Consider the following 25,388-nt stretch of genomic DNA (forward strand, 5'->3'; position numbering starts at 1 on the left):
AATTCCTGATATTCACGGTACACTCGTGAAATGGTCGTACACAAAAATCCCCACTTCATCGCTACTTCGGAGATGCTGTACCCCATCGCCCTTGCACCGACTATAATACCACATTCAAACTCACTTAAAACTTGATAACCTGCCACTGTAGCAGCAGTAGCCTATCTAACAACTACGGCAGACACTTGTTGTCTTATGTAGGCGTTGCCGAACGTAGCTCCGTGTTCTGCCTATTTATATAACTATATATTTTAATACACATGCCTATATGCGCTTCAGTGTAATTGCATCACATACAAAACTTCAGACACTGTTGTATTACATTTAAATATGTTATGACCCATATTTCTCACGTTTACTGCAAGCTAGGGGTTGCCAGGACGAATACAACTTGTGGTGTTCAATCGAAGAACGGTCCTCAGATGGCTATCTGTCATTTGTGATCTATGTTTCGATTTTCAAAGCTTTAAGACCGAGAAAAGTTGTTCACATAAATAAGCAGAACCAAACATGCACACTATAGCTGCTGCTTTCACTTGTAATTAGGGAATGTATCCCGTGGAACGCAAGAATAGAACTGAAAGATGTCATTCGCCATTCTAAACTTATCCGTAATGAAGCGGTCACTATGCAGATCTATCAATTGTAGCTGCACCTCTGCGGACACAGTTCTAACGTCCACCGAGCATAGTGACATCTGAAAATCTGGCTCAATCTTCGAACCTTTTTCCGAATGCTGCATCCAGATTATCAAGAGACTGAACAAGTGACGCAACAAGGTCATTATTAATGTAAACTGCAAACCGGTGCACGTTCGGAAAATGCGTGAAATTGCGGTCCTGGAACTGACCTCTCCATATCTACAATTTCATTTGCATAGCGCAAATTTTAGAAAATAGAGATACAATTAATTAACTTTTCTCCTGCAACGAAGCATTGAGACTAATCAAAGGAGTCGTTATGTCGGTAATAGATGCTTGGTTAACAACCATTGAGGGTCAGAAAACTCAGGAACCCACCTTCCTTTCATATCCATAAAAAGATTTAACCGTTCAAGCAAAAGGAGGAAACGTTCAAGGTTTATACCCCTACTCAGCTACCTTACGTGACAAAAACAGTGTGTATCATTGAAGTCATATTCTAGTGAATCCATTAACTCTCGAAATTATCTGGGATTAAAGTCTGCAGAGCGTACAAAATTTGCAGACCTAATAATGACATTCATAATCCTGCCATATAGTACAGTCTTCGCACAAACTGCCTCTTCATGAATTACACTATGCACTGAGTGAAACTGCGGTCCTGGGCTCAGCTTAGTTATTAGACGTCCCATAAATGCCACGTTACAGGCGTCTCAAACGAGCTTATTCCAAGGCGCATTAAGTTTCGTAACAGCATGTTGAACAGCACTAAATACATATTCGCCGGTACATGTGTCTCTCATTGGGACTAAATGAAGAAGCTCTTCTGTATTTAAATCTATATCCGCCCTTCGCTCGACTTGTTCTGTCAGAGAGCTGGTTGGACTCTGTAATAAAAAAAACTGAGTGACAGGATCAACAACGAACTTGAACGGATGTCATGTGACGTCCGCAACGACCAAACAGAACGATAAAAAAAAGAGGTGGTCAGCGCGACAGAATGTCAGTCCTAAGAACCCGGGGGGCGATTCCCGGCTGGGTCGGAGATTTTATCCACTCAGGGACTGGGTGTCGTGTTGCCCTAATCGTCATCATTTCATCCCCATCGACGCGTAAGTCGCTTAAGTGACGTCAAATCGAACAACTTCCCCCCGGTAAACGGTCTACCCGTCGGGAGGCCCTAGTCACACGACATTTACATTCAACATCAAGAAACAGATAATATGCAAAAAGTCGTTGTTCTCTCACCGTTAGCTGCCGTTCACCGTTTGCACTGAGGTCTTTCAAACGGCGTGCAATTGTGCGTCGAGACAGTCAAAGTACACGAAATTTTGTTGTCCTTAGATGACATACGGATTCACTAGCACTGTCGAGACATTCTTTCGCAAACGGCCCTGTGGAGAATGGTCGAAACTTCCCGAGCAATTAAATGGGCAGTTCTAAAGCTAGCCCTCATTGCACCTTCATTTGTAGCTTCGAATGCGTAGAAATAAAATTCTCCTATAAATCCAATTGCAACATAATTTAAATAATATTAATAGTTGATGGAAGATTAATTAAGATAACTGAGCGTACCTCACTGCCGAAGGAGTCTTTTAACTTTGCAGTTGACTACAGACGCTCGTCTCCCTGAACACTGTTATATACGTCGCAATGTTTGGAATTGTAGTGTCGCTCAACATTAGATTTTATTGGCATAACAGAATGCTGACGTAGTAAACACGTGGCACGTTCTCCAATATGCACAAAAAGTCACTACAATTCCCACTGGGATTCTTGCTGCACGCAATTTGCACTAGAATTCGGTCTCTTTTCAGCTGAATCCATATTCATAGCATGAGCCGGCCGGAGTGGCCGAGCGGTTCTAGGCGCTACAGTCTGGAACCGCGCGACCGCTACGGTCGCAGGTTCGAATCCTGCCTCGGGCATGGATGTGTGTGATGTCCTTAGGTTAGTTAGGTTTAAGTAGTTTTAAGTTCTAGGGGACTAATGATTTCAGAAGTTAAGTCCCATAGTGCTCAGAGCCATTTTTTTTGTCAACGCCAATAGGTTTGTTTACGCAGCGAAGACTGACAACAACAACACGCGACTGCCGTGCGTGTTCGCCGTCCGTGTATTAAGCGGGCTCCCTATAGCCGGAAAGCCCCGTGTGTGCAAGCCTGCTTTAGCATAACACACGAGAAACTGCAGTTCGAAGATATACGTCATTTGAAAAGCATATGTCTGAAAATTTGAGAGGTATTTAAGAGTACATGCATCATGCAATTAATTTAAGAACTATAGTCTCATAATTTATGCAGCACAAAAAGTTTTCTCCCACTACTATCAGAATTTCACTTAGCACTACGGTTATTACACACGTCTAAAGCATACTATGGCTGTGCAAGTGGGTGCAGTAGGGGAATGAAGTTCCCTGCAGTCGTCTCCACCTACATTCGGAAGTCAGCCTTTATTTTTTCGAGAGTGGACTTTCATTATCTATCGTGTTGCATACCTTGTTGACAGGAGGTACGGTCAGCCTTTACATTGCTGGAATGTTCACAGGTGAGGATGCGAGACCTGCCGTGTGAGTAGACAATACCGTTTACGTATGATGCGTACTGGTCAGCACGTACATCAAGCGCGTGACCTTCGCAGCTGTTCGGGCAGCGAGAAACCCGTGGCTCAAGTATAAGAGGTGACAATTTTAGGCGATTCGTAGCGGAATCGAAATAGGCGAAGTGTACTAATGAGTGATCTGCCATGGATACCGAACGCATGATGAGCACACGTTTAATGAGCACTATATTTAATCATTACAATATTTCGTCCTTTGTATTATCTTCCCCTCTCGCTTACAAGCAAATATTCAGTCATCCCAGACAAGCAGGAAAACGAAACATAACATAACTACAACATGGCGGTAGAAACCTTACGTTCTGCTGATAAGACATATGAAATTCGTGTGTAATAGATGGACACGACAATAGCAAAAGACGACTGTCCTTAAACTGACACACAATATTTACACACACACACACACACACACACACACACACACACACACACACACACACATATCATAAAGAAGAGAAGCAAGGCCACAGGATAAAAAAATAGTAAGTAAAACTCTAAATAACGCTGTATAATATAACGATTTTCAGTATTAAATGGACGAAAAACAGAAAACTGGAAAACGTTCAAATGGCTCTGAGCACTATGGGACTCAACTGCCGAGGTCATTAGTCCCTTAGAACTTAGAACTAGTTAAACGTAACTAACCTAAGGACATCACAAACATTCATGCCCGAGGCGGGATTCGAACCTGCGACCGTAGCGGTCTTGCGGTTCCAGACTGCAGCGCCTTTAACCGCACGGCCACTTCGGCCGGCTGGAAAACGTTTCGTTGCTTGCAGGTGACAAGATGCAAAAAGCCTGTTAGTTACTAAACAATCATCATACATAACTGATAGCGTCATGTGAGATCTGGGCACAAATGTATAACCGTTTTATGTCCGAATTAGTATCCTAGACTAAATTTTTTCAGCACAGCGTAAGTGTAAAAATTGTAATGCCTTAACTCGGTGATAAGTGTCTTTAATTATATTTGCAAACTAAGGTAACGTAACATGTCTACGAGGAAAACTTTTAATGTGATGTAAGGTAAAGTTTGATGTCTAAGTATTCTCCTTTGTACATGTTAATAGCTTCAAACCAGAAACTCATATAACTTCCACAAGATGTTAATATATGATAATAACAATTTTCAGAAAGGAGAAAAGTAAAAATCCATTGGCGATAGCGTATAAAGTATGGCAACACTTTAGGTAAAACAAGAGTAATCAAACGTTGTCTTACATAAGGTGGACGTTCTCTCCAATAGCAAAAACACGGATATTTGTATGCTAGCGAAAATATACACATACAAACACGTCGAAAACCTTTATGAGTCAATACATAAAGCCTGTGTGCCGTGTCCGTTGTGCCTCTTTCTCTTTCTAAGTACCAAGAAATCAACTGTATTTTTTACATTCAATAGAGCTGGTGCTTCTGCTCCCTAAAGAAGATTGCATCATGCGTTTATTTTCCCATGTGCACAGCGTAGGCTTTTTCCTGTCTAGGCGTTGTAAAACCTAAATCATTTTTTTGTTTCAGACTTCTGGCCTCTCTTGTTGAGGAACATTCATGGAAAGAATATCAAAGTAGTCATCGAACATTTTCAATGTGGCACGAGAACGAAACAAAAGAGCTCAAAAATCCACACTACTGTGATTTGAGCGAGCATGGCGAAAACTTGACTGTCGACGTTAGCAGAGAACGACACTTTCGCCCCCCCCCCCCCCCCTCCCCCGGGGAGACCACTTGCCCGCGAAAGGCAAAGGTCCCGAGTTCGAGTCTCGGTCGGACACACAGTTTTAATCTGCCAGGAAGTTTCATATCAGCGCACACTCCACTGCAGAGTGAAAATCTCATTCTGGAAACATCCCCCAGGCTGTGGCTAAGCCATGTCTCCGCAGTATCCTTTCTTTCAGGAGTGCTAGTTTTGCAAGGTTCGCAGGAGAGCTTCTGTAAAGTTTGGAAGGTAGGAGACGAGGTACTGACAGAAGTAAAGCTGTGAGTACCGGGCGTGAGTCGTGCTTCGGTAGCTCAGTTGGTAGAGCGCTTGCCCGCGTAAGGCAAAGGTCCCGAGTTCGAGTCTCGGTCGGGCAAACAGTTTTAATCTGCCAGGATGTTTCATATCAGCCCACACTCCGCTGCAGAGTGAAAATCTCATTCTGAAAACATGTTGGTTTCCATTCAGAAATTTTCGGGCCGTGCACGTATCTGGGAACCTATTTTGTACCGTCGAACGTTCTTTAAGAGTATGCAGTGGGGCAATATGTCAAACACTTGCTGGAAATCTAGGCATACGGAATCTGCCTTTTGGCCTTCAACCATGGTATGCAAGATACCTTGCGAGAAGAGGACAAGGTGAGTTTCGCACGAGCGATGCTTTCTAAATCCGTGCTGATTTGTGGACAGTAGCTTTTCTGTCTCGAGGAAATTTACTACGTATATTCGAACTCAGAATATGCTCAAGAATTCTTCGGCAAACCGATGTTACCAACACGAGTTGTTTGGTACTTTGCGCTGCACGAGAGACTGCGATAAATGCAACCCAAGTAAGGGACCAATGCCGAAGTGTATTCTCTTCCACTGTAAATATACGCTCGGCTGATTACTACGAAAATTGTGGGGTTTGTTGTTGACATCATGATTATTTCTCACCATCAACGATGAGCGTAATGGAGGTATTTCTATTGGTGACTGAGGACGGTGTACTAAACAACGTTACTCAGCATTTACATCATTTGCAAAATAATAATTGTAGCTATTACAAGTCATATGTTTTTAGGTTGGTTTGTACCTCCAAGTACATGCGCCAAGGGCAGGCCATTACTGATTGTTTTCCCCTGAGCAGCAGGTCAGGCGTTGAAGTGTGCAGACATGGACGCAAAAGGGTAGTCTATACTGACATGCGTAGTCCACTTAGTGGTGCAGTAGGATAATGCAGAAACCTTGAGATCGTAAAGTTTTTGATACAAGACTGTTAGATGCAGAGAAAAAACAACCAACACACTGCACAAGGGCGGGGGGGGGGGGGGGGGGGAGAGAGAGAGAGAGAGAGAGACTTCTGGCGAGCTTCAGATGCAGCCATGGTTGGTTAACCGGCCGGGCGATGTCGGCGACCGGTCTGCTGGGTTGCGCCAGTGACTGGGGGGATAGCGCAGCGGGCGTCCTTGACAACAACATGCGGGAGCGTCGTTCTGGCGTTGGCTCAGTTGCGGCAGGTCTGCGCTCCGGAGCACGCCACCAGCCGTGTTTGCCACACAGGGCGCAACTTTTTTTGACGCAACGGCGGCCCTCTGTGTGAACCAGTTCCAGCAGCAGCCGATGCAGCTGTGCTGGCTGTGCCTGTGTCCCATCTCACCGAGCTCTGGTCATCCGTCATTTTGCCAGCGTACGTGAGGGTTTAATGGTGCCGAGTGTTTCGCGCGTTTGTGCCGAATTACTATTCTGATCGGATTTCTCTGGAATACGCCGTAAACTCCCGTCACTTCTTGTGCTGTCAGAGTGCATAGCACTGGTGATGCATCGGTCCAATTGAAGGATCACTGCTGAACACCGACACCTCCCGATTACAGGTATGTTAAACAGCCTTCAATAATTGGGCTGGACTGTGATACTGATTGCTTGCCCACCGTCCCCTCGGTCGGTGTGGCAGATCTTTAGAGTGGCCCCACGCCTAGATTAGGTTAGAAGATGACATGTTGCTTCAAGTGGCTCTGAGCACTATAGGACTTAACTTCTGAGGTCATCAGTCCCCTAGAACTGTGAACTACTTAAACCTAACTAACCTAAGGACATCACACACATCCATGCTCGAGGCAGGATTCGAACCTGCGACCGCAGCAGTCGCGCGGTTCCAGACTGTAGCGCCTAGAACCGCTCGGCCACCCAAGCCGGCCTGACAGTTTGGTTGAGAGTTCGCGAACTCAAAGAATATGTAGGGGAAAGATCAAGAGGTATGTTCGATACAAGTCGTTGGATTTGGCCAGGACGTAATGTTAATAGTTGTTGTCACATCACTTTTTCGTGCGTATATTTGTTGGTAGTTGGCGTATATGAAGCAAATAATCCTGGTCGTTGTGACAGATTGATCAGTAGCTTAGCCCGGGGTATAGGTTAGGATGGAATGTAACAATCTGATTGAGAGTTGACGAAGCCAACAAATTTGATACTAAAAAAGAGGCTGTGGTGACAGACTGATATGCAGGTTTGTCCGGGTTTGGTGACAGAAGACTGATCTGTAGGTTTGCCTGAGGTCTAGATTAGGTTAGAAGATGATAGTTCGGTTGGAAGTTGGCGAAACCAAAGAATGCGATACTTAAAAAACCTAGTTGTGGCTAAGCCGACGACTAGTATTGAAAATTCCTCTATTTTCGTATGCGAAATGAACCTTGTGGCGACGGAATCATCTGCCTTGTAACCTAATGTCTACGTTTGCGTAATATTTAATGTAACTAATTGGCATATGCAACTGCAAATTTCGTTATAGCTAAAACTGCAAGATGTAATTAGAAAAGTGTCAGATAATATAATAGTCTCCCATAAGTATGTGGGGTACATATACCCTACGTAAACCACAGTTCGTTAACTATAACAGAAAGCCGGGGAGGTCAGTGGAGAAGGCAAGCCCGATCCCCATATAGACCCCACCAACAGGCGCCCGTGAGGGGGAGGGGCCTATAAACGGCACTTGACCCCCTCCCTTCCGCAATTTGGAGTACAGAGGTTTTCTTCAAACAGTGAGTGGATAACCATCCATTCTCTAGGATATTATAAGTTTTTTGTGTTACCTATAAAATTAGTTCTTGTGGCATTACATGTGTCGAAATTAACCAGCTCATTTATACCAATTTACTAGTTTAGCCCCCCGACCCCTGTAAATACTTCTTCGGATGCCTATGCCGCTACGAGGTGAGAAGCTGTGCGGGGGAACGAACCACGCCTGCCCCTATGGTAAAACCATAAACTGCCGTTAGTTCCTCTGCGGAACAGATCAAGCTCGAAAGTAAAAGGCGCATACATGTTACTCGTAAACGAAACTGTTTTGCGTATTGACATGCTTAATAAAGATCCAGCAATTACGTTCACTTATCGCAAGCAAAGGGTACAGTACTAAATACAGTGAGGTACAACAAAATGACATAAGAGACAACAATGGTTACATGACACTTTACTGTCAGCTAGCTAATGTTGACTGCAGCCAAAAACAGATTACAGGCCGAAACCTTCCGGATTTTGCCGACTTACACCGATTCAGGTCTAGGAAGCTAATCGGCCAACTTAAAGTCAACACATTATAATAAATTGCAAGAGGGAGGAGGGGCACTACGTAACTCGTACCAATATTTGTACTTAGGACAGTATAGCACTTCTAATTGGCATTGTCTCAATAGCTAATAGTTTTAAACCACAGTGTCCAGAAACAGTTCTGAAGTGGAACAGACCAATATTGGTCTATGCATGATGTTATTGTCATGATGGTGATGGTTAGTCTGTGAATATCGTTGCACATTGACAACACATAAAAAAAGCCACAATTGTTAATAATTGTGGATTATGGATGACTGAATGATCGTGAAACCAAAATCCAGCATGGCGCACTTCTGTACAGCAGCATCTTGGTTTAACATCTCCTTCAGAAGGATCGACAAAGCACCCACCGTAACTAACCAAGGCGTTTCGGAACGATTTGCCCCGTTAACTCAGAACAAAGGCGCAACGTCTGGTGATCAGCAACCTGACGCCACCACCTCGCCATTCTGGAAACACGCATCCCATCGTACTTCGCGCTGTAGCTGTCCTATTAAACAAGAGTAACTGCACTCTTGGTAACAGTTACAACATTGCTTGTTCATCAGTTGACATTCGCGTAGTTTGTGGAAAACATTTACGTTAAATGTACGCGTAAAAATGCGAACAGGAATTTCCTGGTAGATTAAAACTGTGTGCCGGGCCGGGACTCGAAAGTGGAATCTTTGCATTTTCCGGTCAACCGACTGAACTCTCCAGGCACTGGCAGTCCTCGCAGCTCGATTTTGCTAGTGCTATCTTCTAAACTTCCCCAACTTCAAGAATCTCTCACGTATTTCTCACTGGAGGAGCACACCTGGAAAGAACAACAGAGCACAGAAACTGCTTAACCACAGTTAGAATACGTTTTCTTTATGTAATGGCTGTTCCTCAGTTACAAAGAACGAGGAGGTGCGAAAAAATTGGTTGTATTGTAGCGGCAAAATGCCACCACGTCGATGCCCAGGTTCCTCTACTTAATTAAAAAATGTTTTATACCCTGAAGTTAACATTAATTTACGTCCGGGATACGATTTCTCAATGTTACAAAGGACAGCGTCAGTCGAGGAAATTATATATATATATATATTTTATTTTTTTTTGGTCATCAGTCTTCTGACTGGTTTGATGCAGCCCGCCACGAATTCCTTTCCTGTGCTAACCTCTTCATCTCAGAGTAGCACTTGCAACCTACGTCCTCAATTATTTGCTTGACGTATTCCAATCTCTGTCTTCCTCTACAGTTTTTGCCCTCTACATCTCCCTCTAGTACCATGGAAGTCATTCCCTCATGTCTTAGGAGATGTCCTATCATCCTGTCCCTTCTCCTTATCAGTGTTTTCCACATATTCCTTTCCTCTCCGATTCTGCGTAGAACCTCCTCATTCCTTACCTTATCAGTCCACCTAATTTTCAACATTCGTCTATAGCACCACATCTCAAATGCTTCGATTCTCTTCTGTTCCGGTTTTCCCACAGTCCATGTTTCACTACCATACAATGCTGTACTCCAGACGTACATCCTCAGAAACTTCTTCCTCAAATTAAGGCCGGTATTTGATATTAGTAGACATCTCTTGGCCAGAAATGCCTTTTTTGCCATAGCGAGTCTGCATTTGATGTCCTCCTTGCTCCGTCCGTCATTGGTTATTTTACTGCCTAGGTAGCAGAATTCCTTAACTTCATTGACTTCGTGACCATCAATCCTTATGTTAAGTTTCTCGCTGTTCTCATTTCTGCTACTTCTCATTACCTTCGTCTTTCTCCGATTTACTCTCAAACCATACTGTGTACTCATTAGACTGTTCATCCCGTTCAGCAGATCATTTAATTCTTCTTCACTTTCACTCAGGATAGCAATGTCATCAGCGAATCGTATCATTGATATCCTTTCACCTTGTATTTTAATGCCACTCCTGAACCTTTCTTTTATTTCCATCATTGCTTCCTCGATGTACAGATTGAAGAGTAGGAGCCAAAGGCTACAGCTTTGTCTTACACCCTTCTTAATACGAGCACTTCGTTCCTGATCGTCCACTCTTATTATTCCCTCTTGGTTGTTGTGCATATTGTATATGACCCGTCTCTCCCTGTAGCTTACCCCTACTTTTTTCAGAATCTCGAACAGCTTGCACCATTTTATATTGTCGAACGCTTTTTCCAGGTCGACAAATGCTATGAAAGTGTCTTGATTTTTCTTTAGCCTTGCTTCCATTATTAGCCGTAACGTCAGAATTGCCTCTCTCGTCCCTTTACTTTTCCTAAAGCCAAATTGATCGTCACCTAGCGCATTCTCAATTTTCTTTTCCATTCTTCTGTATATTATTCTTGTAAGCAGCTTCGATGCATGAGCTGTTAAGCTGATTGTGCGATAATTCTCGCACTTGTCAGCTCTTGCCGTCTTCGGAATTGTGTGGATGATGCTTTTCCGAAAGTCAGATGGTATGTCGCCAGACTCATATATTCTACACACCAACGTGAATAGTCGTTTTGTTGCCACTTCCCCCAATGATTTTAGAAATTCTGATGGAATGTTATCTGTCCCTTCTGCCTTATTTGACCGTAAGTCCTCCAAAGCTCTTTTAAATTCCGATTCTAATACTGGGTCCCCTATCTCTTCTAAATCGACTCCTGTTTCTTCTTCTATCACATCAGACAAATCTTCACTCTCGTAGAGGCTTTCAATGTATTCTTTCCACCTATCTGCTCTCTCCTCTGCATTTAACAGTGGAATTCCCGTTGCACTCTTGATGTTACCACCGTTGCTTTTAATGTCACCAAAGGTTGTTTTGACTTTCCTGTATGCTGAGTCGGTCCTTCCGACAACCATATCTTTTTCGATGTCTTCACATTTTTCCTGCAGCCATTTCTTCTTAGCTTCCATGCACTTCCTATTTATTTCATTCCTCAGCGACTTGTACTTCTGTTTGGCTTTAGTGCAGGAATATTTTACATTCTCACAAGAAACACACCAGAAAATTTGCCCCTGAGGGGATCTGTCTGACTGATCTGTCGTGTGCTCCACATAATTACAGTTCAACTGCATTCAGGCTGCCACTTCCTACAGGACAGCTCGTTTCGTACCTGCATCACAGTCCACATGTACTGGATGGCCACCCATTTATTGGAAGCAGAAATTGCCACTGCAACCATTTCGTGTATGCATTCGATCATGAACAACGAAGGAAGAAAAGACACACAGAAATGATTGACATTAGCTGCTAGTGGACATTGATTTAAATTAATGGAAATATTTGAAAATTTATGCTTAACCGGGATTCGAATCCGGGTGTCCTGCTTACTAGGCAGATGCGCTGACCACTGCGCCTTCTGGACAAATTGGTAATCGCAACTGCATGGACTACCATAGCACGCCTCCCATCAAACCAAAATTCTTGACTTACCCACACGCAACTGATGTAGCGCCCTTTGCCGTTTAACCTCTTTACTCGCGGCACTTCACCGATTCCCATAAGAGTTAGTGCGTGGTGTGCATCTGCACTGAAGTGATACATTGGTCGTCCTCACTTTAATTATACAGACACCACATATACTGAAATGACAGGAATTTATTATCAGCAAGGCTTCATCCATGTTGATTATGTTAACGAGGGCTCGTGGGCGAAGTAGTTTACTGAGACATTGAATAATCCTTCCCCAACGACTGAACAATCTTTTTGATTCATTTATTCACATGAAGTGTTTAGATATATTCAGCGTGGTTGTCAAATGTTACGTGGATCGTTATGTCGGATGCCCAGAAATTAGACAAAGTGTAGTGCTAATTTCTGACAGTCTTACATCAAGTTCGACGTAACGTTCGGTACTCTTCTTTTTCTTGGCGTTATCCAGTGTCTTCACGGAGTCGACATATTATTCTGGATTTTCCAGTGGTAGGGGCAGCCCTTCCTGTCGGCACCCCTCCCCCCCCCCCCCCCCCCTGCCCCTCACCGCTTTAGGGGACGGAATTTGTGACCCCCATCTACCGACGACTGGGTGAGAACTTGTTCTAAATGTTTCCGAATCGCGTATCTGCGGCGGGACGAGGATACCAGCCCAGCAGTCGCCTAGACTGGCGTGGGAAACCGCCTAAAAACAACAGTCAGGCTGGCCGGCACGCTGACCCTAGTCGTTAATCTGCCGGGAGTATTCAGCCTCGGCCTATCGTGCCTCCCCTAATTTCAAGAGAGGCTCCTAACGCGCGTGGTTATCCGGACATGTCCATGTAACGTGTGTGTGTGTGTGTGTGTGTGTGTGTGTGTGTGTGTGTGTGTGTGTGCATGTATGAAAACCAACACAGTCTATGTTCGCTAATATTTGTTTTATTCAGTCACCCATTTCAGTCGTTACGGCTATCATCGGATTGATAGTTCCCTGTGAAGTTAACAATAGAGACAAAATTTATAGCCACAATTGACAGCGTCACATGATAAAATTGAAATAAATGTAGGGCCATTGTTAGTACACTGTCACAGTTATTGTTCACGGTCTTGTCTTCAACAACTGGTGTGAATTTATATCGTAAGCGACGTAGTAGTCACATTGTCAGGGTGACACATCCCAGAGCACTCACCTAAGCTTCATAAATATTGTTTTCCTTGAGATGAAATTTGAATGCAGACACTACACCCACTAACGACCGGAAAAAAGTTTAATGGTTATGTCGAAACAAATTACTTATTCGCAAGAAGTACTGATCTCGAACGCTTCCTGATAAAATAACTAGTTACGCAACATCAAGAAACCGCATTTCTTAATCTTTTGTGATGAAATACATCGTATACTTCGAGCAGTTTTTAATAATTTTTTAACATTGCTCCGAGAGATAAGCATCACATATAGCTGAGTTCAAAGGAGCTAGGAGTATTTAACACGAAGAAAATCTTATCAACACTCATATCATAGACATCTTTCTTTATTTGTCATCAGTCTTCTGACTGCTTTGATGCGGGCCGCCACGAATTCCTCTCCTATGCCAACCTCTTCCTCTCAGAGTAGCACTTCCAACCCGCGCCCTCAGATACTTGCCAGATGTATTCCAGTCTCTGCCTTCGTCTTAAGTTCTCTCCCTTTACAGTTCCCAGTTCCCTCTAGTACCATGCTAGCGTTCCCTCATGTCTTAAGAGGTATCCGATCAGCCTGTCCCTTCTCTTTGTAAGTGTTTTTCACATATTCCCTTCCTCTCCGATTCTGCGGAGAACTACTTCAGTCCTTACCTTATCAGTCCACTTAATTTTCAACTTCGTCTGTAGCACCACATCTCAAATGCTTCGATTCTTTGCTGTTCCAGACGTACATTCTTAGAAATTTCATCCTCAAATTAAGGCCTATTTTTGATACCAGCAGACTTCTCTTTGCCAGGAATGCCCTTTTTGCCATTGCTAGTCTGCTTTTGATGTCCTCCTTGCTCTGTCCGTCATTGCTTATTCTACTGCCTAGGTAGCAGAATTCCATAACTTCATCTACTTCGTGACCAACAGTTCTGATGTTAAGTTTCTCGCTGTTCTCATTTATGCTGCTTCTCATTACTGTTCGATTTACTCTGAATTCATATTCTGTACTCATTAGATTGTTCAATGCATTCAGCACATCCTGTAATTCTTCTTCACTTTCGCTTTGAATAGCAATGTCATCAGCGAATCGTATCATTGATATCCTTTCATCCTGAACTTTAATTCCAGTCGGGAACCTTTCTTTTATTTCCATAATTGCTTCTTCGATGTACAGATTGAACAGTAGGGACGAAAGATTGCATCCCTGTCTTACAACCTTTTTAATCCGAGCACTTCGTTCTTGGTCGTCCTCTCTTACTATTCCCTCTTGGCTCCTGTACATATTGTATATTACCCGTCTCTCCCTACAGCTTATCCCCATTTTCCTCAGAATTTCCAACATCTTGTAGCATTTTACATTATCTAACGCTTTTTCCAGGTCGACAGATCATATGAACTTGTCTTGATTTTTCTTTAGTATTGCTTCCATTATCAGTCGCAACATCAGAATTGCCTCTCTCGTGCCTTTACCTTTCCTAAAACCAAAATGATAGTCCTGTACCACATTCTCAATTTTACATTCTTTTGTGTATTATTCTTGTAAGTAACTTTGATGCATGAGATGTTAATTGTGCGATATTTCTCGCACTTGTCAGCTCTTGCGGTCTTCGGAATTGTATGGCTGATCTTTTCCCGAAAGTCAGATGGTATGTCGCCAGACTCACACGTTCTACATACCAAAGTGAATAGTCGTTTTGTTGCCACTTCCTCCAATCATTTTAGAAATTCTGATGGAGTGTTACCTATCCCTTCTGCCATATTTGATCCCAAGTCCTCCAAAGCTCTCTTACATTATGATTCTAGTACTAGATTCCCTATCTCTCCTGAATCTATTCCTGTTTCTTCTTCTATCACATCAGACAAATATTCCCGCTCATAAAGGCCTTCAGTGTACCCTTTCCACCTATCCGCTCTCTCCTCTGCATTTAGCAGTGGAATTCCCGTTCCTTCTTAATGTTATCACCTTTGCTTTTTTTATTTCACTGAATGTTGTTGTGAATTTCCTCTATGATGAATGAGTCCTTCAGCCAATTATTTCTTTTCAAATTGCTTCACATTTTTCGTGCAGAGATTTCGTCGTAGCTTCTCTGCACTTCCTATTTTTTCCTCATTATCTTTATTTCTGTATTCCTGAAATTCTCGGAATAGTTTTGTATTTTCTTTTTTCATCGATCAACTGAAGTACTTCTTCTGTTACCCATGGTTTCTTCGCAGTTACCTTCTTTGTACCTATGTTTTTCTTTCCAACATCTGTGATTGCCTTTTCTACAAATGTTTCTCTTCAACTGTACTGCCTACTGAGCTATTCCTTATTGCTGTATCTATAGCCTTAGAGAACTTCAAGCGTATCACGTCATTCATTAGTACTTCTGTATCCCACTTCTTTACGTATGTTTTCTTCCTGATTAATCTCTTAAACTTTAGTCTACTCTTCATCACTACTACATTCTGATCTGAGTCTGTATCTGCTGCTGGGTACGCCTTATAATAAAGTACCTGATTTCGGAATTTCTCCCTATGATGTAATTTAACTGAAATCTCTCGGCCTTTTCCAAGTATACCTTCTCCTCTTGTGATTCTTGAACAGAATATTCGCTATTACCGACTAAAATTTATTACAAAACTCATACTTTGTCTCAAGCAGATACTGTCCTATAACATTTTTCTCCACTGTTTCCCCTACAACTGCATTCCTGTCCCCCATGACTATTTGATTTTCATCTCCCATTACACACTGTATTACTCTTTCGATATCTTCATATACTTTCTCTATCTCTTCGTCTTCGCCGGCCGGAGTGGGCGAGCGGTTCTAGGCGCTTCAGTCTGGAACCGCGCGACCGCTACGGTCCCAGGTTCGAATCCTGCCTCGGGCATGGATGTGTGTGATGTCCTTAGGTTAGTTAGGTTTAATTAGTTCTAAGTTCTAGGCGACTGATGACCTCAGAAGTTAAGTCGCATAGTGCTCAGAACCATTTGAACCATTTTTTTCGTCTTCAGCTTGTGATGTTGGGATGTATACCCGAACTATCGTTGTCGGTGTTGGTTTGCTGTCGATTCTGATAAAAGCAATCCTATCACTGAACTGTTTACAGTAACACACTCTCTGCCCTACCTTCCTATTCATAATGATCCAACTCCTTTTATACCATTTTTGCTGCTGTTGATATTACCGCATACTCACCTGACCAGAAATACTTGTCTTCTTTCCATTTCACCTCCCTGACCGCTACTATATCTAGACTGAGCCTTTGCAGTTTCGCTTTTCAGATTATCTAACTTGCCTACCACGTTCCGGCTTCCGACATTCCTCGCTCCGACACGTAAAACGTTACCCTTTCGATGGTTATTCAGTCCTTTTCTCATGCTCATTCCCTCTTTGCAGTCCCTCCCGGAGATACGAATGGGGGACTATTCCGGGCCGGCCGCGGTGGCCGAGCGTTTCTAGGCGCTTCTGTAAGTAGTTCTACGTTCTAGGGGACTGATGACCTCAGATGTTCAGTCCCAAAGTGCTCAGAGCCATTTGAACCATTTGACTATTTCGGAATCTTTTGCCAACAGAAAGATCATCATGACACTTGCAGGCCACATGTCATGTGGATACAGGTTATGTGTCTGTAATGCAGTGATTTCCATTGACTTCTGTATCCTCATGCCGTTGTTCATTACTGATTCTTCCGCTTTGGGGGGGGGGGGGGGGGGCACTTTCCCACCCCATGGACAAGGGCGTACACTGAACCTCTGTCCGCTCTTCCGCCCTCTATGACGGTTCCGTTGGCAGAATGAGGGTGACTTCCACAGGTGGGTTTCTACAGGATAACTCTCGTCCGCACATTGCACGTGTTTCTATGAATTTGCGCTATGTTGAGGTACTCTTGTGACAGCAAGATCACCAGACCTGTTCACCAATAAAAAATGTGTGGACAAGTTCGTACGCCAACTCTGCCCTAGTGTGAGTATGCAGGAATCAAGGAATAATTGCTACAGTTGTGGGATAGCTTGGCTCAGGAGAGGATACAACGGTTTATGATACCCGTCCAATTCGAATCAGTGCGTGCATGCAGGTCAGATGAAGTGCAAACTCTTACTGGTTGCCGGCCGCTGGTGGCCGAGCGGTTCTAGGCCCTTCAGTCTGGAACCGCGCGACCGCTACGGTCCCAGGTTCGAATCCTGCCTCGGGCATGGATGTGTGTGATGTCCCTAGGTTAGTTAGGTTTATGTAGTTCTAAGTTCTAGGGGAGTGATGGCCTGAGATGTTAAGTCACATAGTGTTGAGTTCAAATGGCACTGAGCACTATGGGACTCAACTGCTGAGGTCATTAGTCCTCTAGAACTAGTTAAACCTAACTAACCTAAGGACATCACAAACAGCCATGCCCGAGGCGGTCTTGCGGTTCCAGACTGCAGCGCCTTTAACCGCACGGCCACTTCGGCCGGCACATAGTGTTGAGAGCCATTTGAACCATTTTTTTTTTCATACTGGTAAGTGGGGTCATACTGCCAAGTTCTTTGCTATTTCCTCTCACTTTTGTAACCACTGAAATAACAACACTAATCCTGTCAACCCATAAAATTTCATTTCCTTTCCTACTCACTTTCTACGCGTTTTAATCCTTTTTGTCAGGTAATGTAGATGTATTTGTATGCTTCTTTCGCAGTTCTGTATGGTCATCTTTGAGAAATGTCATGAGCGTCTTTGTTAAAGGGTCGGGTACTGTTGGCAGTCGATGTTTAGACATCGACGATGAAATCGAAGTCAGTATCGATTGCTTGCCAGCATCGCACTTGCATAAGACTCCGGGATCAATTTATGGGTGCCATAATGGAAGGATTTATCTTCCCACCAAATCATGAAGATGACATTTCAGAACCAACCTTAGGCTGAGGAGAAGATAAGATCAATAATGTACCGAGAAGTTGTGCTTCAACAGTTTACAAATGTGCCTGAGCTGAATGACCGCTGCGGTAAAGATGAAATGCGTTGCGCAGTCACCGTGAAGATGCTGAGTTAGTTGACATAATATGCAGTTTGGGTAAGCGGCGGCAACAAGGAAGCAACTAGGGAGACGGGCATTACGTAAGCACAGTAACCGACTGCCTCGTTAGCTGCGACAGTTCGGCCTGTTGCCTTCTCACGGCGAGGGATCGGTTTCCCAGCCTTGTGTACTGTTAGCCTTTCTCTCTTTCCGGCATCTGCACACCCACTTCCCGTCTCGCTCTCTACAGTCCCGCTACGAGATATACCTGCCGCCGGTGTGGACGTCCAAAGGGTCTAACCAGCACACAGACGTCCGTGACAGCTTCCTACTAGCAATGTCGTTCATTAAGAATAGTCCGAGATCAGTGGCTCAAGTACAGGTCGCCACTCCCATATCTGCATTTGCATCCACATGACTGCTGTGCTGTTCACAATTAAGTGCCTGGCCGAGAGTTCATCGAAACACCTTCAAGCTATTTCTGTATCGTTCCACTCACGAACAGCGCTCGGGAAAAACAAACATTTGAATCTTTCTGTGTGACCTCTGATTTGAAATATGTTTTTTTCCGATGATCGTTTCTCCGTATGTAGGTGGATACCAACACAATATTTTCACATTCGGAGGAGAAAGTTGGTGATTCAAATTTGGTGAAAAGATCCTGTCGCATTGTGAAAAGCTTTTGTTTTAATGACTGTCACCCCAACTCGCGTATCATATCTGTGGCTCCCCTTATTTCGCGATAACACAAACATTTTCAGTGTACTCCGACGCTCCTTGCCAAGGAAGAAGACGGACAAGCATGGTTTCGGCAGCCTCTTTAATAGCCCTGTTGCAGTTTCTAAGTGTAGTGCCAATAAAACGCAGTCTTCGTTTCGCTTTCCCCACAACGTTATCTTAGTGATGTTCCGATTTAAGTGGTTCGTAATTGTAATCCATAAGTAGTCGTAGATTTGTGAGGTTTATCGTGTCACCGAAGTTTGGCGGATTCCTTTTTAGTACTCGGGTGGATTATTTCTTTCTTTTCGTTATTTGCCTAACGCCTTTTACGTGTTTGACGTCTTTTTGTGCTTTTTTTACTACCGCTCTTCATTCTTTGTGCGCCGCGTGGGGCAGCCGCGCGGTCTAGGGTGTCTTGCATGTTCCGCGCGGCTCCCCATGTCGGAGGTTCGAGTCCTCCCTCAAAAGCATGGGTGTGTGTGTTGTCCATAGCGTACGGTAGTTTAACTAATGTGTAAGCTTAGGGACCGATGACCTAAGCAGTTTGGTCCCATAAGATCTTACCACCAATTTACAAATTTTTACATTCCTTGTGTAGTTTTCCTGTCTCTGTAGTCTAGTTTAATCATTTTTAGAATTTCTATTCGTTTGTTCCAGTTGACAATGTCGAATGTTTTTCTGAAGTCTGCGAATGCTACGTAACGTGTTTTGATGCGGAAAAAAGAAATGAAACAGAAAACGTGATCAGGGCCTGTAGTGTGAAGACTTGTTAATGAAAAGAAAAACTTACTCAAATGGTAACTTACTATGTGAGTTGAAGGTGTATCCACATAGCTGGGATAATTACTCGAAGATGAACAGAGAAGCACATTTGAATCTCTTTTCACTCACAACACCATTCATTAAAATCATAATTCCATGAGAGAAGCCATGATACAATACGAAATATTGACAGCAATGTCGCTGTTTCTCGCAGGCTGAAGAGAGTATGAAATCTGAAATGTGCATCTATACACTCTGCAATACACGAGTGTTCACCTCCCACCCCAGATTAATCAATAGCTTTTAATACTTCCCCCCTTATTGTTGGTTCTCTAGAGCTTATCTTTTGAATAACGTCTGTATCGTGTCTGTGACAGAGTCAATGTCTTTGTACTTTGTTAAAAGTATAACTTCCGCAACATACCTCTTTACCTTACCGTAATAGGCTTGCGATTTAATGCTCCTGAAGCAGGTCTGACGTTTATACACGCGAATAACTTTTGCAGTTATTTTCAAGCGATTTAGTTCACACCGCTCGACATGCCGCCGCAACAAAGAGTACTTCACAACTGGCTTTTGCATGTACAGTGCAGCACATTTTCGGTACCCAAGCTCGAGACCACGTTGCTAGCTTGCACAAGCTTGCGTAAATGAAAACCAGTCAAGACTTAAAAATCGTGAACAGGCCGAATGCTTCCGCAAAATTACTCAGCGGATGTTCAAGAACGCTAGCACAAATTGCTTCATCGTGCATGGTTGTCAAAACTGCAGTTAACATTTGTGACCAATTGAACAAGGGCTGTTATTGGTTTTCGACAAGGTGTGTGACTATAACTTGTAGTATGAATTTTGTTTTTAGTCTCTGATTAGTTGTACAGGACGGTTATAATTAAACTTTCGCCACTGGCGCCATTGTAGACGGAAAAATGTTCATCGTATGGGTACCCAAAATTTTAGAAAGGACGGTCAGGGTATGCACTACAGCATTTCCGTTGTTCGTAGTGTTACTGTCATGATTCGCCGTTAGGAGCCGGTACTGTACGGCGAGGTAAGGTTGAAAAACAAGCATCAGTCTGAAACTTCTTGGCAGATTAAAACTGTGTGCCAGGCCGAGACTCGAACTTTTTTTTTTTCAAATGGCTCTGAGCACTATGGGACTTAACAGCTACGGTCATCAGTCCCCTAGAACTTAGAACTACTTAAACCTAACTAACCTAAGGACAGCACGCAACACCCAGCCATCACGAGGCAGAGAAAATCCCTGACCCCGCCGGGAATCGAACCCGGGAACCCGGGCGTGGGAAGCGAGAACGCTACCGCACGACCACGAGATGCGGGCGAGACTCGAACTCGGGACCTTTGCCTTTCGCGGGCAAGTGCTTTCGCAAAAAACGTCACAAGTTCGAGTCTCTGTCCGGCACACAGTTTTAATCTGCCAGGAAGTTTCATATCAGCGCACACTCCGCTACAGAGTGAAAATCTCAGCCTGCCGGTGTGGCCGTGCGGTTCTTGGCGCTTGAGTCTGGAACCCTGTGAGCGCTACGGTCGCAGGTTCAATACCTGCCTCGGGCATGGATGTGTGTGATGTCCTTAGGTTAGTTAGGTTTAAGTAGTTCTCAGTTCTAGGGGACTGATGACCACAGATTTTATGTCCCATAGTGCTCAGAGCCATTTGAACCATTTTTTTGAAAATCTCATTCTGGAAGCATCAGTCTGCATTACAATTGCAGGCAATTAACATGGTTCTGAACAAGACGAGCAGGGCTATATTCGTAAGCATGTTTTATCAAAGCAACAGCAATACTGCTGCCTCTCTTCGCGAATATAAGGACTACGGTGACACCCTCTTTCCGTACTGGTGATCAAGAACATGATTCGGAAGTTGGAGAATTTCTCCTGGGAGAGGCCGACGACCAATTGCGCTACAAACTGTTGAGGTTACCACTACCACGGCTGAGAACACTGGATGCAGTGCGCTATCTTCAATCAGTGCACGAACTCTATCACGACAGCTGAAAACTCCATCGCCACAGTTGGAAAAATGCTGAAAACGATTGTGAAATGTATGCATACCCACTTAACATTAATTACCAACTTTTGGCACGTGGCGCAGATATTCGGCCTGACCATGGTCCCGCAAGGACTAATGTTGACGACATATGGTTCAAATGGCTCTGAGCACTATGGGACTTAACATCTGAGGTCATCAGTACCCTAGAACTTAGAACTACTTAAACCTAACTAACCTAAGGACACCACACACATCCATGCCCGAGGTTGATTCGAACCTGCGACCGTAGCGGTCACGGGGTTCCAGACTGAAGCTCCTAGATGGCACTGAGCACTATGGGACTTAACAGCTGTGGTCATCAGTCCCCTAGAACTTAGAACTACTTAAACCTAACTAACCTAAGGACATCACACACATCCATGCCCGACGCAGGATTCGAACCAGCGACCGTAGCAGTCGCGCGGTTCCGGACTGCGCGCCTAGAACCGCGAGACCACCGCGGCCGGCTGAAGCTCCTAGAACCGCTCGGCCACCCCAGCCACGACATGTCGCTTTGGAACATTTTGTGGCGTGATGACGCACACTTGAAGCTCACTGGGGAAGTGAACACTTACAGTTCACGCATTTGGGAATCGAAACAGCCAACGAGCGATGATGAAGTTCCCCTACATAGTGAACGCGTCATTGTGTGGTGTGGCTTCACGGCACAGTTCACGGTCGGTCCATTTTCTTTCGAGGAACTCGGACACCAAGGACATGCAGCGTTAACGGCACATGTTTGCTGTGATCTGTTTCGTAAAAATGTGATCCCTGCTCTTTGGACTCAGCCTCTCCGCATCGCTTCAGTGGGTCGATATTCGCGAAGAGCACCAGTTCCATTGCTTGACAAAAATCTCTCAGGTTTCAAGCCGGGTGGCAGTGTTATAAAACCACGACAATTCGACGAGTGACACACTCATCATCTTCTGGCGAAGTGTCGAGATTTTCCGGATGCCGTCCTGTGCGGTGTGCCCCATCCATCCTCCCCTCCTCCGTCCACCTGGTTCCTGGAAGCTGCGTACAGTGAGGCCGGCGGGTGGTGCGAGGGGTGGGGTGGGGTTAGAGGGCGCGCCGTTCGCATCCCTGTCGGAGCAATCCGGCCCTGGCTCGCCAGGAGGACGAACTGTCGCTATCACTGGATTCCATGCCGCACTCAGTTCGTGTCCTTCGTCTCTGGTCACAAGATTCTCGTGAATCCGAATTTCGGTGGACTCCTTTATGACGCTGTCTCAATAGCGACGGCTCCGCAGAGCATCTTTGTGTTCTCGAAATCAAAAGTGTGGTCTTCCTCGATGCTGTGTGCTACAATCGTGGCTGGGACAGCCGCACATACCTGATAGGTTTCTCGCGTCGAGAGCTTTTCAACAACTGTATACGTCGGGGAAGTCTAAACTCACATGGGCAGCACTATTGTTGTTGTTTTGATAAAACAGTTTTACAGGCAAAGCCCTGCTCACCTTGTCCACACCCATGTTGACTGTCTGCTCTTGTAATGCGCAATGATGCTTGTGTTTCAACCCTACGTAACTGTACCAGTAGCGGTGCCTAACGGCAGGTCAAAACACTAACACTACTAACAATGGAAATGAAAATGAGCGTTTGGCGTCATTGGCCGGGAGGCCCCTCACGGGGCAGGTTCGGCCACCTTGGTGCAAGGTCTTATTACAGTCGACGCCACATTGGGCGACCTGCGCGCCGGATGGTTATAAAATGACGATGACGACAACACAACACCCAGACCCTGAGCGGAGAAAATCCCTACCCAGCCGGGAATCGAACCTAGGTCCCTTAGGACGGCAGTCCGTCGCGCTGACCCTTCAGCTATCTTCTACTTTTTTTTTTTTTTCGTTGTGTTTGGTCGTTGCGGACGTCGCAAGACATCCTGTTCAAGTTCGGTGGTTGATCCTTCCACTCAGTTTTTTTACTAGAGAGGCCAACCGGCTCTCTGACCGAACACGCTGAGCTACCGTGCCGGCTAGGGCGGACAGCTACTAACAGTGCAACTCCTGCAGTGCACAGTCTAAATGAGTACCCATACGGTAGTTACTTTTCCCTCTACACCGGCTCAAGTAGCGAAAGTTTAATTATAATCGAACAGTACAGAGAATGCACTTTTAACTCACTACTGGATAGAAAGTATGAAAGATCTGTAAGACAGTTTGGCAGTACAAAACTGTGTGCATTACTCACAGTCGAGGAAGAGGTACGGAAATAACGTTAATGTGTTAGTCACTGAAATGCGGAAGTAACTGTGATAACTCTCTTTATTCATGTTTGTACTACACGTTTCGGAGGATTAGATGCCTGTCAATATGTAGATTTACAGGGTTATTCGTTTGTACCTCCAAGGTTTCAGAGGACAACTACGGGGAAACTACAACCATACAGAGAAATGACTCATATCAGTGGAAAGAGCATCTCCCCAAGTTTCGATTCGTAATATGTGCCATGGCGTAAATTAACTACGGGACTCGTGTCAGAACATGTAGACAAATCACACTCTCAATTCTGCCGCATCGAATTAGTTCACATCTGCAGAACCCAGTGAGCAGACGTGCAATGTTTGTTGCTGGCCCACCTTCAAGGGCAATTCGCGTGGGTGGCGGCAGTGAACTGCACGTACTATTGACGTTTGCCACGCCACAAACGGTACCGATATTAGCCACCTGTGATGCAATTTAAAATTTGGAGAAATGGAAATTTTAAGCTTACTGATATGTTTTCTGTATGTCTTGTATTTCTCACGCAGTTCATCTTCTCAGATGCCGGAGGTATTTATGAATAACTCTGAGTTTAAAACTAGCTCTCTGGCCAAGAGCGGTGGCAAGTGGGGGGGTGGGGGGGGGGGGGGTGAGTATTATATTACACTGGATAGAATTACTTCGGAAATCAGCGAATATATTACTTCAACAGATTAAATAATTTTTTTATAATTATGTAGCATATAGGTTGCAATGTATTTCAAACACATTTTAACAAAAGAATAAGAGCGGCAAATAGCTTACTATCTAAACAAATAAATATCATTGAACTTAAAATGGGCGTCTTATTATATATTAATATACACTGCATGTATGTTAATGTACGAGTAACACTTACAACAATCAAGAAAGCTACATACGCCGGGTATGCGTACCAACACTCAAATTACTGACCCGAGACAAAAACTTGGAAATCGCTGGACATCTGGGTGAAATAGTATTATTTTCCCGGGCACACACATTCTGTAGACACGTTTGTACCCTGAACTCCAAAACAGTTACCAAAAACTACTTCAAGCATCACCAAGTTTCACCAATTGGTTGGAGGACCTCACCTCTCCTTTTGTTAAGCGATATTCCATTCCTCCAAACCCCCTGCCCCCCACCCCCCCTTGACCGACTTCTAGAATCGCCCCTGTCTCACGCTTTGCATGTTTCAAACGTACGGTATACCATTAGTACAACATTAATATAACATAAAAATACGAAACTTCCTTGTAAACTACTTTTTCAGTATGTCTTCCAGAAGCCGTAATAACAACATTCTTTGGAGTCCTCAGCCTTGAGCAGTTAGCAAACAGCTTTCTGGAGAGAAACGTAGCGTGCTCAAAATTCGCTCCGTAATATTTTCTACGACTCTGTTGTGACTTGTTGACCGTGATAGACAAAGCAAGTCTCACCTGAAATTCCATTCTAATAAAGTTAAAAGAAACAGCGTTCAAATGCGTGTGAATTCCTGAGGTCATCGGTCCCTAGACTTACACACTACTTAAACTGCCTTATACTAATTTAGGCTAGGAACAAAACACACGCCCACGCCCGAAGGAGGA

The 25,388-nt window shown here is 44.2% G+C and overlaps 1 protein-coding gene and 1 non-coding gene across 4 annotated transcripts in view; both read left to right on the forward strand.

Annotated features, from left to right (window-relative positions):
* LOC126456884 (neutral ceramidase-like) overlaps positions 1 to 25,388 on the forward strand; it is a 511,604-nt gene that overhangs the window by 103,247 nt on the left and 382,969 nt on the right. Inside the window, exon 1 of one of the 3 annotated variants that reach the window (XM_050092712.1) lies at positions 6,494 to 6,805. The exons of the other annotated variants lie outside the window; for them this stretch is intronic. The gene's annotated coding sequence lies outside the window, so the exon portion shown is untranslated. Of the gene's footprint in view, positions 1 to 6,493; positions 6,806 to 25,388 lie in introns of those variants that run through there. 3 annotated transcript variants of the gene reach the window in all.
* On the forward strand, positions 5,256 to 5,330 carry Trnat-cgu (transfer RNA threonine (anticodon CGU)). Its single transcript has one exon. It is a non-coding gene; the product is annotated as a tRNA-Thr (tRNA).

This window comes from Schistocerca serialis, chromosome 2 (assembly GCF_023864345.2).
Source record: "Schistocerca serialis cubense isolate TAMUIC-IGC-003099 chromosome 2, iqSchSeri2.2, whole genome shotgun sequence".
NCBI classification, from domain to species: Eukaryota; Metazoa; Arthropoda; class Insecta; order Orthoptera; family Acrididae; genus Schistocerca; species Schistocerca serialis.